This window comes from Chanodichthys erythropterus, chromosome 11 (assembly GCF_024489055.1).
Source record: "Chanodichthys erythropterus isolate Z2021 chromosome 11, ASM2448905v1, whole genome shotgun sequence".
NCBI classification, from domain to species: Eukaryota; Metazoa; Chordata; class Actinopteri; order Cypriniformes; family Xenocyprididae; genus Chanodichthys; species Chanodichthys erythropterus.
Genome location: NC_090231.1, coordinates 34,721,976 through 34,735,621, shown reverse-complemented (window position 1 = coordinate 34,735,621; position 13,646 = coordinate 34,721,976). Strand labels below are relative to the sequence as shown.

Sequence of the window (13,646 nt, the reverse complement as noted above, 5' to 3'; positions counted from 1 at the left end):
TAACCATTCAGAGACGTCCTGCTCCATTCTCAATTGTGTTTCTTCTGCCGGAGTCTCTTCATCATCTGGGTCTGATTCCGGTTCAAACATGTACGGCTGAATGCCATGCAAAACCGGTCTCTCATTCTCAGCCATTCTGCTTCTACAGACGGTTTACGCCCTCATCCAAAGGCAGGGCGGGGATATGCAGCTCATTTACATTTAAGGTGGTACACACCAAAACAGCTCTTTTTAAAACAGGCCCCAAAAATGACATTTTCAAATGGTTATAATAAATTAACTGTGGGGTATTTTGTGCTGAAACTTCAAAAATACATTCTGGGGACACCCAAGACCAATATTACATCTTGTAAAAAGGGGCATAATAGGTGCCCTTTAAGTTTTGATTTTACAATATCTCTGTCATTAAGTAAGAGAATGAGTTACAACAGGTTTGGACATTAATTTCTTAATGACTAGAGAATTACTTAAAGTTGTCTTTAAATCACATTTCATATACTGTACATTACATATATAATCCTTATCTTTTTTTAACTGGCTACACAATTTTTGACAGTCGTATTAATCAAAGTCACCTTAAAGTTGCTCCATGTGCTGGAATGTGAAGTCAGTTGATGTACCTGTTTCCTACAAAACAGTGATTAAATTTATCTAAAACATCTCCCCCTAAATATTCTTAAATGTGAATTATTGATTATTAAGAAATGACATTCTTTCATATGTTAAACCCCTACATAGTCATAATTTCAGAATTGTTTTTTAGAAAGAGCATGAAGCAGCCTGACTCAATGGTGTAACATCATAAGAAAACAAACCCCAGACACCTTGGTTAGGACCATGTTGTAATACAACCTTTTAATCCATAGAGGGCAGCACTTAAGCACCTTACAGACACAACCTAAAGTGGTCTAATGGTCTGGGATTCAAAGTACATTTGATAGCAATAAAGATTAGCAGAATTTCCTACAAAGTAGTCAGTATTGTTCTGAAAGCCACATATTTCATGAGGGTGATAGAGAGGAATTCCATTTTTGAGTTTTTCGACAGGATATGTGTTCTCCATAGAATGTGTGGAATGCTGCTGTGGGCTCACCCCTGTTTGAGCTTTGTTGGGTCATCACCTCTGTAACACATGCCATGTGCCTGACCACACAATCCATGACTTCAGTCAAGCTTGAGGCAAGATCCCCTAAAACTGGGCAGATGATTTACAACTGCACATCAAAAATAGAGAGTAATACAGTGAGAAAAAGAAGACAAGATGTTTTTCTTTGTGATGCTGGATATTTGTAATTTTTTTTAACCCTAGAATCCAAAAAGGGGGGTCAAATTGGCCTGGCATGCTATTATTTATTAAATATTTTATAATTTAAACATTTATTTATTTGATATTCCATAATTTTTTCAAAAACTGTTGCTGACCCTCATTGTCATTTTAATATTTCTTGGTCATAGGATGGAGGAAAAAAAAAAAAAATTTTGTATCACTACCCCAAGAATGCATAAAGGCAGTGACTCAACACATATGGATATCTCTACTTACTATAGTAGGTGAAAAGCTGTAGGCCTATGTGAAATGAGTATGGTTTTCATAAAACAATAGGCAAAAAAGTACCCGGATGACCTACTGCTTCTGCCTTTATGTTTTTGGCTCATGCATTCTATGTTTACCGAGAAATAAACTGACGAGCAGAAAAATAACTATTTAAAAATAATATATAATATCATTTACAATATAATTGTTATGTCAATATGGGTTGGTAGTTTATGTGAATAAATATTATTTGTTTCTGTTTCATTTAATTAATCTATTCCTATATTAAATTCATATTATAAATTAAAATACTGCAATACTAATTTACCATAAAAACAGACTAAAGCGCAAAAGTAGACCGACTACACATCAGGACTACATTCCCCATAATTCCGGTCTGCATGACGCATTTCCTCTAGTCCCACCTTTAGTACTCGGCTGGGCTCGGTAAATTCCGTAAATCGAAAAGGGATTTACTCCAAAGAGGCAGGACAAGACCGTAGTTTACTCTGCATCGAGCGCCTGAGAGCTTGCAATGAAACTGCGGTAAACAAACTCACCGGTAAGACCCAGTGTGCTCAGATTTCAGTGTTCGGCCAATTGTGCTAAGAAAGATCCGCGCGAGCTGTGTGTTTTAATGTGTTATGTATTAATACGGCAAGAGCGATCGCACATGCAGTGTTGAATGGATTGGGATTTGGAGGTGCGTGAGTGTGTGCTGGACAGAGACGTGCATAGAGTCCTTATCTCATCTGACATGATACACATGCTTCACCAGTTGCTAATGAGGAGAGTTAATTCACGCGCACATTAATCGATGGGAACATTGTGGGTATCTGCATTGTAATTGGTGAGTTTAATTATTTAAACGTCTATAATACACAAGACGGATGATGACTGGATTTGCATTAAGGCAAATGTTCGCTCTCGTTTTTCACCAGACAAGAGGGAGAATGTGGATGAATCAAAACGCCTGTAGGATATATATTATTTTTTTTTTTTTTTTTTTTTTTTTCAAACTTTGAAAGACTTGCATGTTTTTTTTTTTGCCTGAATAAGTAATGCTTAACTTTTGTAGATTGCAACTATATACCGTCACGTTCAGCACATGATGTGTTTGGAAAAATTCTAATTAAAAATAGTGGTCGCTTTTAAAGTAGTAATCAGTTTAACATTTTACATGCTTTATCAGGGCAGAAGTGAACTTATTTAAAAGAATTAATTTACACTGTGCTTATATCACAAGCATAGGCTCGAGGACTGAATCCTAATTGAACGTATTACTTCTAGACATTTCTCTCTCATTTCTGCGTTACTATAACCCTTCCCGCAAATTGAAATACTATTTGAACACTATTTAAACAACTACCAGTGGGGTAAAAAGCTTTTGTGATTGTCCAGACACATGCTGCCCATGCTGACGCCACACCCCTCTGTGTCATCACATTTAAACGTCCCCTCAGACGTTTGTAAACGTATACTTGTGGATTCCTCATTGTTTTTAAGGATGTATTGTTTAGCTTTCATTGCATTACTCACTCTCCTTTTGCTCTAATTAACTGTTATTTGCCAAATTGCATATTCACTACAACAAGTTAAGCAAATATATGTTTATTGGTTTTGAGAACAAAATAAAGTAGTAGGGGAGACTTATGGGAAGTTGTCACAAAGGTTATGTTAGGTTTTGATCACACACAGTATTTGCCAATCTCATGTTAAACTTAAGTACCTATAGAGTAGTATAGCATCCTTCATATAGCCGAAAACTCTTTATTTTAATCATATTTATAAAAGATACATCAGTGCTTCCCACAGGTTTGAAATATACTCTATATAATCCTCCTATTACCCACGGCACAAAAATGGTCTACTACATGTGACAAACAAACAGTGTGTGATTTTTAACAGTATTTTTGATTTATTGAAATTAACTTTAATTAAATAACATATTAGATTTAATTACATACTAATATTATGCATTATTATGCATTGTAAATTATGCAAAATTACAGCATTTGGGTCATATTTTCCAATGTTCTCCTTGCTGTCATATAGTGTGTCTCTCTCAGTGAATGGGACACAGATTTTACTAGTAACATTTATAAAATGAATAATATATGTGTCAAATTGTTTTCTTAGTCTTTTCTTTCTGTGGGGGAGACTACAATAATTTACTATGAATTAAATGGAAATCAAATTAAATACAATTTATAGTGTAACCATAATACCAATAATGCCCAAAGGAAAAAGAAAAAACTTAGCGTGTGACTTTTAATTATATACAAGCCCGAAATACACAGGTACTCTTATTTTGAAATGTATGTACTATTGCAGGCTGATCCTTCAGATTCTTACAATCGTCTAAAACATTTTATAAAAAAGCCCATAAAGTAGACATTGTAATAATTCATCAACTTGAGTTCATTAGCAATCGCTCTGCATAAATCTGCGCTTTTCATTGATTGAGAATCACTATGAAGCAGTCTGAAGCGCTGTTGTGCGAGCTTGTAGAACGCGCAACAGCGCCGCCTTGTGACTTTGCAAAATGCAGCGCCCGTTTGAATGTTAGGGGGAGTAAACCGTTCTGACGCACACATAAGGAGCAGGTACAAAACGATTAGTTATTCGATTGTGGATGGTTTCATTATCTTGCGTCGATATAAACGTATAGGAGGATAAAAATAATAAAAGCAAAAATGTGTCTCTGAATATACTTGGGCGGCCGTTATTATACGTGGGCGGCCCGCCCAAGTAAAGTCTATGTGTGGGAAGCACTGTACATACGCTGTACCGAGTCTTTCCGACAACAGCCGAGCACCTGGAGGCGTGTCATGTGAGTGGAGCTAGAGTGACGAGCTTTCACAAGCACGCGCAGCTTTTGTGCAGAGATCGTCTGCAAGCTATCAATGGTCAGCTAAATTTAAACACACACAATATACATCGCACTATCCCTGGATATCTTTTGAATCACTATATAGCGTATAGTGAATGATGAATAATGAATTTATGAATTCACTATGTTTGTATTGTTTACATTATATGCACCTAGGCGCCTATTGCCAACAAAACAGACGTTTAAAGCAGTTTTACTCACCACCTGCGGTTCTGACTCATGACCGGGATCATTATCGCGCCATCTTTCATTTTCAAACGATCTGTAAATCCAGCGTAGAACTGGGCCTTGTTTATGAAACCATAAGCGCCGATCCTGAGGGCTCGAGCAGCCATGGAAAACATGAGATATTCTCTATTCATTTTAACCAATAAAAAAGTCATTGAAACTATAAATTTTATGGTTATTTTAATAACAAATATCGAGAGCGCATCAATATAATGCTTGAGAACAAATCTCTCAGCTCCACTTAAGGCTGGGTTCTTTAGGAAGCAAGGTTATCTTTCCCTCACAACCAAAAACACACTTCTTTGGTGACATTGTTGATTTCGTGGTCTAAAAACAAAGTGACAAATCTTTCTCGAGCAAGTCCTGTGCAGAGCTGCTGATGACTTCCGTAAAGCTGAACGAAGTGCGTTGATGGGCGTGCTCTTGCTCTCTCGCTCTCTCGCTCTGGTCAACGTATACTCTTCCTTGACCGTACAAGGAATTCCGACCATTCTGATGTCTCACAGGCATATAATAGAAAAAAAAGACCCCAAAGTTCGTGAGCATTTGGAAGAGTATTTTTGGCACAGAAATACTCCATCATACGTCCAACTCATGTTTTGAAACTTTGGCCATGTTTAGCATGAGAATCCAACTCTTTAACAGTGTAAATAAGTCAGAATGCATGAAATAGCCCCCCCTTTAATCATCTGTTTTGTACCTATGTGAAGGTATGCAACTACATTGTTCTTTTTGCATTGGTACTTCTCTTTAGCTTCATATTGTTTGTCAAGAACTATGCTTTTTTTAGTGACGCAGTCAGGTAACGAAGGTTTCTGTTACATCATGAGCAGGACTCTTGTATCCAGCACATTCCTGAGGTTTTTAAGCACTTTTATGAGTTCATGTAACTCATCCTCCTGGCTCTCTCCTTCTAAGAGCTTGTAATCTCTCTTTGAGACGCATGGTATTGCAGGACTCTGTGCTTCATTTTTGTTTTTACCTTTTATCAGCACTGTAGACCTACTTTGCTTTTAAAGTCTTAAGTTCATCCAACAGTATTCAATGTCTGACATGAAGACTGACAGGTCTGCTTACTGTGTATGTGGTGATGGACGGCTAATGCTGATGAATCCAGTTGCTTAGGAAAAGGCATCAAGCAAAGTACTGTCTGCTGTCCTTTTGATAAACTGCAGCTGCTTTTTATCACCACTGTCACTTTTATTGGTAGCTTGCCCATGGGTCATACCTCATTGGCAAGGCTCGTGTTATTCAGCATGAGAGTACACTGTATAGATGAACAAGCTCATTGACTTGTGCTAGCGACTAATAAATAAAGAAAAGACTTCGCTTAATGCCACAGATCAGTTGGTTTCTATAGGGAGAATTAGGCATATGTCAAATGGGACCAATGAGGAAAACGTGCTATTTTATAATGGAACCTCAAACAGTCCATTTGTTTGTTCTCTTTTCTTTTAAATGATGAATTGTCACTTATCACAAAATGTCGTTTTTGTTTATTTTGCTAGTCACTTGTGGTTCAGATAAGCCTGCTGCTTCTATGAACAATACTGCATGAGAAATGAGGTGTGTCTGCTAATCGTACCCTTCATTATATTGATTTTTTTTTTTTTACCCAGCTATATGCCAGCTAGCACAGGTTATGAATGTGCTTGTTTAGAAAAGTATTTTTCATTGCTAATTGCTGTTTATTGTCAACACTTACACTACCATTAAAAGTTTGGTGTTGGTAAGATTTGTTTTCATGTTTTTGAAATAAGTCTATATAATAAACGTACAGTAAAAACGGTAATATTGACAGTTATTATTATTATTATTTCAATTTAAAATACATGGTTTCGATTTTAAAATATTTTAAAATGTAATTTATTCCTGTGATGGTAAAGCTGAATTTTCTGCATCATTGCTCCAGTCTTCAGTGTCACATGATCCTTCAAAAAAGCATTCAATTCTAATATGCTGATTTGGTGCTCAAGAAACATTTATTATTGTTATCAATGTTAAAAATAGTTGTGCTGCTTAATATTTTGTGGAAACCACTTTTTTTTTTTTCTCAGGATTCTTGATGATTAATAAAAAGTTCAAAAGAACAGCATTTATTTGAATTATAAATCTTTTGTAACATTTTAAATGTCACTTTTGGTGTAATTCATCCTTGTTGAATAAAAGTATTCATTCTTAAAAAAATCTTATTGACCCTAACCTTTTCACTTTTTTAACTTTGGACTAGTGTTGTCAAAAGTAGCGACCGCGATACCAGGTCAGTACTGATATTTAAAAAATATGACGCTTTAGCCCTATTCGGACGGGATTAGCTTACATTGGGATACCACGCAATATCGCGTTCATATCGCAGATGAATCGCCTTCGATAATGAACGCGATATTGTGTGGCTTATCAGTGAACTACGGCTCTGTTTATTAAATGCCGCTCCAATTGAAAGCTGGTGATGGCGATTTAGCGGTAATCAGGGAACCGGCTTTACTGACGAAATGCGCGTGACAATCGCATGCGATATATCGCCCAGCCCTACATTGGGGGGTGGGGTAAAGTAATTATTACCAGAGCTTCTCAGTGATTTTAGTCCCTTCCGAATGTGCCATCTCGGTAATCATTACGGACAATGTTAGTAAAGATAATGGCGACTTTTACCTTCTGTAAAAAGGTCCAGAAAAATTATCTAAGGTAATACTAATCCCGTTTGAATAGACCCGCTGTAAATATGTACGGTAAAATTCAGTCATTTCCTGTTTAAAAGTAGTTTTCTGTGCATTTTTCAAGCATGGAAACACTTGAAGAAACATTCATTTGTGTTGTAGGTGGTGGGACAAGTCTGTGGCAAACCTCAAGTATTTTCTACATGCCATTCAGAGCAAAAAGAAGATCGAACCAATTGACAGAGGCACAAAACTAATTTTATCTTTAGCTAAGTGCCTATTACCATCATAATCCAATCAGAATTTAATTAATAAATCAGACCTAACTGTTATTTATAGTTCATATATTTAGATTATATGTTTTCGCACATTGTATCAGGAAGCAACGTATACCCACATGAAGACAGGGAGGTGACGGCGGTGCATAAATCGAGTTACCTCTCCCACTTCTGCCAGTTTTACTGAGATGTCTTGTCCCGTGCGAATTGGCCAATTAATATTACAGACATCCTGAGGTAAAATTACTTTACTCCACCTCCCCATGTAAAACTTATCACGTCTGAATAGGGCTTTTGAGTGCTGTTGAGCGGATTCGTAAACGCCTCTGATTGGCAATTGTGTTTACGCGCTTATCAGATATGTTTGTGATTGGCTACAATGATCAATGCTTTAAAAACATGTTGTAAATACACAGATACACATGGGAGCGTGCTCATAGACACCTGCTTTCAAACGCTTCCGCTTTCAAAATGCTTTCAAATTCAGACGCTCCCATGCGTTGATCATTGTAGCCAATCACAGACATATCTGATGAGCGCATGAACACAAAGGCCAATCAGAGGTGTTTACGAGTCTGCTCAACAACGCTCAAAGTGTCACATTTTTTAAATTTCAGTACCGACTTAGTATCGCAGTCAGTATTTATTTTTGACAAAACTACTTTGGACCACCTGCAGTCTTGGTATTTTGAATGGCATTTTTATTTGTTTATTTATTGCTGAACAGGAATAGTAAAACAGATGTATGTGAATGCATTGATATGCATTTGAATGAGCACACCTGCCACGTTCTGCCCAAATCTAGTTTCACCTTGGACGAGTGCAGCATTTTCCATTCTACATTCCTGAGAACCACTAGAAACCTTTTTAAGTTAGAATAAAGGTTTTCACAAATTTTGAAATTCCTGGTGTTCTGAATGGCACATTATCACACAACTTTATTATGATTAGATCTTTTACATGCAATTCCAAACCTGTATGATTGTTTTTTTGTTTTTTTTACATTGAACACAAAATAAGAAGCTTAGCACAATGTTCACACTAAGTGAATGAGCAGCTGCTGTCAAGATCCAAATATGATAAAAATCACTATTATATGACAAGTCTTGTGAATACAGTGTAATTTTGTAAATTTAGGTCATATTTCACTGAAAATCCACCCATCCGCAATAGTTGTAAAAAGTTTGAACAATCTGTTAAACTCTATTTGTAGGTTTGGAGCAACATTTCAGAATTTTAATTTGTGAACTATTCCCTGAACACTTTGTATTCACACAGAAAGTTGAGGTGGCTGTCTGACTGAACCTTCTCCTCAAATACAGTGGTTATAATTAGCAGGGGTGCCGTTGGATATGCGGGTGTCACATCCTTTAGCTCCAATGAGTTCTGAGCACGACTGCCAATAGCAACTGATAAAACACTACACCTCCACACACTTCACTGTCATCATTCTCTCTTTTTGAACTCTACTTTTCTTGTTTTGCCACTCGCTTTTGTCTGCACCTTCATCTGGAGCTTCAGAAGTTTTAGTAAAGCTTTAGATTGGAGTTGTGATACACCTCAAAAAACACTCTAATTTAATTAAATGATTGTTGATTGGTTCTTTTAAGAGGTAACAATTACAATCGACAAATTTGTCTAGCTCATATTTGTGTTCATATAGTCAGCTTTTATGAGGGATAGTTCACCCAAAAATGAAAATTGTCATTTACTTACCCTAAATCAAAATATCATCTTTTATGTTCCACTTATTAAAGTAATTCTTCATAAGACGTTTTATTAGTTCTTGGCTTTTGAAATGTACTACCGTTCAAAAGTTTGGTGTATGATTAACAAAAAAATGTATGCTTTTATTTTTAAATTCATTAAGAAGTGACAGTAAAGACTTTTACATTACAAAATATTTATTTTTCAAAGAAATGGTATTTTGAACTTTATCAAAGAATCCTAAAAAAAAAAAAAGTATCATGTTTCCTTTCCACAACAGTACAACCATTTTTTTAACATTGATAATAATAAGAAATGTTTTTTTAAGGATTAAATCAGCATATAATAATGATTTCTGAAGGATCATGTGACACTGAAGACTGGAATAATGGTTGCTGAAAATTCAGATTTGCCATCACAGGAATAATTACATTTTAAAATAGAAAACTGTTATTATAAATTGTAATAATGTTTCAGAATATTACTGTTTTTAGTTTGTCTTTGATTAAATGTTTTTGAGAGAAATCTTACCAACCTTAATCATTAATCATAAACTGATTACCAACTTTTAATCAGTAGTGTACCTGGTGAATAAGTCATATTTTAGTTGTATGAAAGTGTTTATAATGTCAGGCTCCATACAGGCAGACACAGGACACCTATTGGAGACTTGGAGTTTGAGTTTGACTCTGGAGGCCTGAGGCTGTTTCTACCCCCACATTCTCTGTGCCGAAAAAGGATCCAGGTCAGTCTGTTATATTAGGAACTTCTGCTATTGCTGCCTCCTCTTCAGCAGAATGGCTAACTGGCTCGTCTTGATCTTTTGTGCTCACTAAGAGTTGATTGCCAGGAAGGGCAGGACAGGTACAATTCCTATTCGAACTGCTGAGGGTTCAAGCGAGCTGCTCTCATGTGAACACATTCCACTGGAGCAGTAGATGAGTGATCTAAGAAAGGTGTTGAAAGAAAAATACAGCGGTCTGATGGATTGTTGGACAATGAATTGGGTAAAGAAATGTCTCAGGTGCTCATTTGAATGAATAGTTCTGAAGGTAAAACATTGCATGGGTACCATCACTTTGAATAGTGCTTTTTCTGTCAAGGTATTTTTGGGAATTTCTGGGTATTTTTTGCCCTTTGACATGAAGCTCAATATGGTTACATGAAATCAGAGAGACGAGAGGGGCTTTTCTGAGCCTGTGTACAGCTGGCTGGGTGGCATATACTGCAGAGATCTGGCATTCCCGGATTCCCTCTATTGTAGAGCTGATTAGTCTGTATAAATAAATTATTTATATATATTATACAGTGCTCAGCGTAAATTGGTACACCCCTTTGAAATTTTAAACAATATCTCAATGAACACAAAAACAATTTCCAAAATGTTGACAAGACTAAGTTTAATATAACTTCTGTTTAACTAATAACATGAAAGTAAGGTTAATAATATAACTTAGATTACATATTTTTCAGTTTGACTCAAATTAGGGTGATGCAAAAATTGGTACACCCCACAACAAAAACTACATCTAGTACTTTGTATGGCCTCCATGATTTTTAATGACAGCACCAAGACTTCTAGGTATGGAATGAACAAGTTGGCAACATTTTGCAACATCTGTCTTTTTTCCATTCTTCAAGAATGATCTCTTTTAGATGCTGAATGGAGAGTGATGCTCAACTTGTCTCTTCAGAATTCCCTATAGGTGTTCGATTGGGTTCAGATCAGGAGACATAATTGGTCAATGAATCACTTTCACCCTTCAGAAATCCAACAGTGGCCTTAGATGGCCTTAGGAGAGGCTTCTTTCGTGGACGGCACCCATGCATGCCATTCCTCTGCAGTGTACGCCGTATTGTGTCATGGGAAATAGTCACCCCAGTTTGGCTTTCTACTTCTTTAGATAAATGCAGTGAACTTGCATACTGATTTTCTTCAACCCTTCTCATCAGAAGACGCTCCTGTCGAGGTGTAAACTTCCGTGGATGACCTGGACATCTCTGTGAGGTGGTTGCAGTTCCATCTTTTTTAAACTTTTTTGTACCACTTTTGCTATAGTATTCTGACTGATAAGTAAAGCTTTGCTGATCTTCTTGTAGCCTTCACCTTTCTGTTGTAAAGAAATTATTTTCTTTCTCATGTCTTGTGACATTTCTCTTCCATGTGGTGCCATTGCTGACAGCATGAATTGGGAAGGGTTTTTAACAGTCTTTTATAGTCAGCTGTCATGCTGGACACCTGTGTAATGAATAATTTGACTCACCTGTGGTTGAATTCTTGTTCAATTAGACATTTGTAGTCTAAAATTTTGCTTTTCTCCAGAGACTTTCAGTGGGGTGTACTCAGTTTTGCATCACCCTAATTTGAGTAAAACTGAATTTTGTTCTATAAGTTATATTATTAACCTTACTTTCATGTTATAAGTTAAACAGATGTTATATAAACTTAGTCTTGTCAACGTTTTGGAAATTGTTTTTGTGTTCATTGAGATATTGTTTAAAATGTTACTAATTGGTTATTTGTTTATCTGTTTATTTCAGTTTTTTGGAAAAAAAAAAGTTTCCTCTATTTTAAAGGGTTAGTTCACCCAAAAATGAAAATTCTGTCATTAATTACTCAGCATGTCGTTTCACACCTGTAAGATCTTCGTTCAAAATTTCAATGGTTCACCTTACTTTGGCAGTTTGAAGTCATTATTTATTTATTTTTTTTGCCGCACACAAAAAGTATTCTCGTCACTTCATAGCATTAAGGTTGAACCGCTGTAGTTGCATGAACTGTTTAAAATATATCTTTAGTAGCTTTCTGGGCATTTGGAAGGGTAAATTAACTTGCTCTCAATGCAGGCCTCACTGAGCCATTGGATTTTATCAAAAATATCTTAATTTGTGTTCCAAAAATGAACGAAGGTCTTACGGGTTTGGGACGAGGGTGAGTAATTACTGACAATGGATAATTGTTTCTATTTTGAGATTTTGATCATACTTTTGCCATCCACTAGCACAAACTTTTAGGGATAGCTCACCAAAAATGTGTATAACTAACTTTCTTTGCTGGAACATAAAAGATATTAAAGATAAAGATATTAAATATAGATAAAGATATGTAGAAAAAAATCTGGTTGTTGTTTTTTTTTTTAACACAATGAAAGTCAGTCAAAAAATTATTTTAATCCACAAAAAAAGTCATAAATGTCAGCTTATCATATTGGCCAGAATTTCAATATAAATATAATATATATTCAGATTTTTTCTTATATATTTCACAAACAGTCTAAGGGCCTAAAGCATACACGAAAGAAGTTCTAAAGAATCATGTGATACAATTTAGTAAACTGAACTTACAGAAATGATCTGTCTTCACTCACCTGGGTTATTTTGGTACACCATCAACTCATCTCAAGTATTATAAACATGCAAGTTAAGTTACATTTATATAGCTATATATATATATATAGCTTGGCAACACTGTTCTTTAAATGGACCCCACTAGTCCTAAATGGCAGATGGATCTATAGAGTGAAAATAGCATGGATTCAACTCAAGACCATTTGGTTCATATGTGTAGAGTTAATATTTTATGATAAATGTGTTTGTGTTTTGTCATAACCTTGTAAATTCTTATTTACTGTATATGAGTATGTTGATATTGTGGGTAAAACACATTTACAAAATAATGTGTTGTTGTCATGTATTTGACACATATTTGTACATGCAGGTAAATGTTAGGTTTTAACGACATTGTTTGTCTTGTCCAAGAAGTCAAGATGCTGACATTGTTTCAGCATTCAAGTTTCAGCATTTAAAGTACTTTTAATAAACATTGGTAGTGTTTTATTGCATGAAGATGGGTCGGGTGGTGTTTTATTCTAGTGTGTCCAATTTTATCTGTCTCTGTCTGTCTAACACTCTCAATCTCAGTTTACTACTTTCTTGGCCCCCCTCTGTCCTTCTAAAGTTGGAATCTGCCTTGACGAAGAGATGCTAATATTTGTCAACCATCCGTTTAACCTTCACAGGGCTCCGTGTTGACAGCATCTGTCTAAATTGTAAAGTGTGGATGTGTGCCTTTATCAAAGGTCAGGGATTGATAAATCATAAAATATATAATATTGATATAAAAAATCTGGTAATATAGTGGGTGTATGATGTATAACGATACGTTATCATGAGCTATATGTCTTTCTCCACTGACGTTCTGAGGTGTTCAAAGTGTTTCCAAGAATATTGATTGTTTGAAGGCAGCTGTCTGACTTGCGAGCGGAAACGTGGTTTGTGTAACATTAGCAACACATTATTAGCTGTTTGATAATGTAGTCAAGCAAAAAGCTAGTCATATTAATTACCAT

General features: G+C 35.8%; 1 protein-coding gene across 2 annotated transcripts in view; it reads left to right on the top strand.

Moving 5' to 3' along the window:
- Positions 1-2,005: 2,005 nt before the first annotated feature.
- The window catches only part of tln2a (talin 2a), a 69,674-nt gene continuing 58,033 nt past the window's right edge, over positions 2,006-13,646 (top strand). For both annotated transcript variants that reach the window (XM_067399550.1, XM_067399549.1), the window contains exon 1: positions 2,006-2,096. The gene's annotated coding sequence lies outside the window, so the exon portion shown is untranslated. The remainder of the gene's footprint in view (positions 2,097-13,646) is intronic.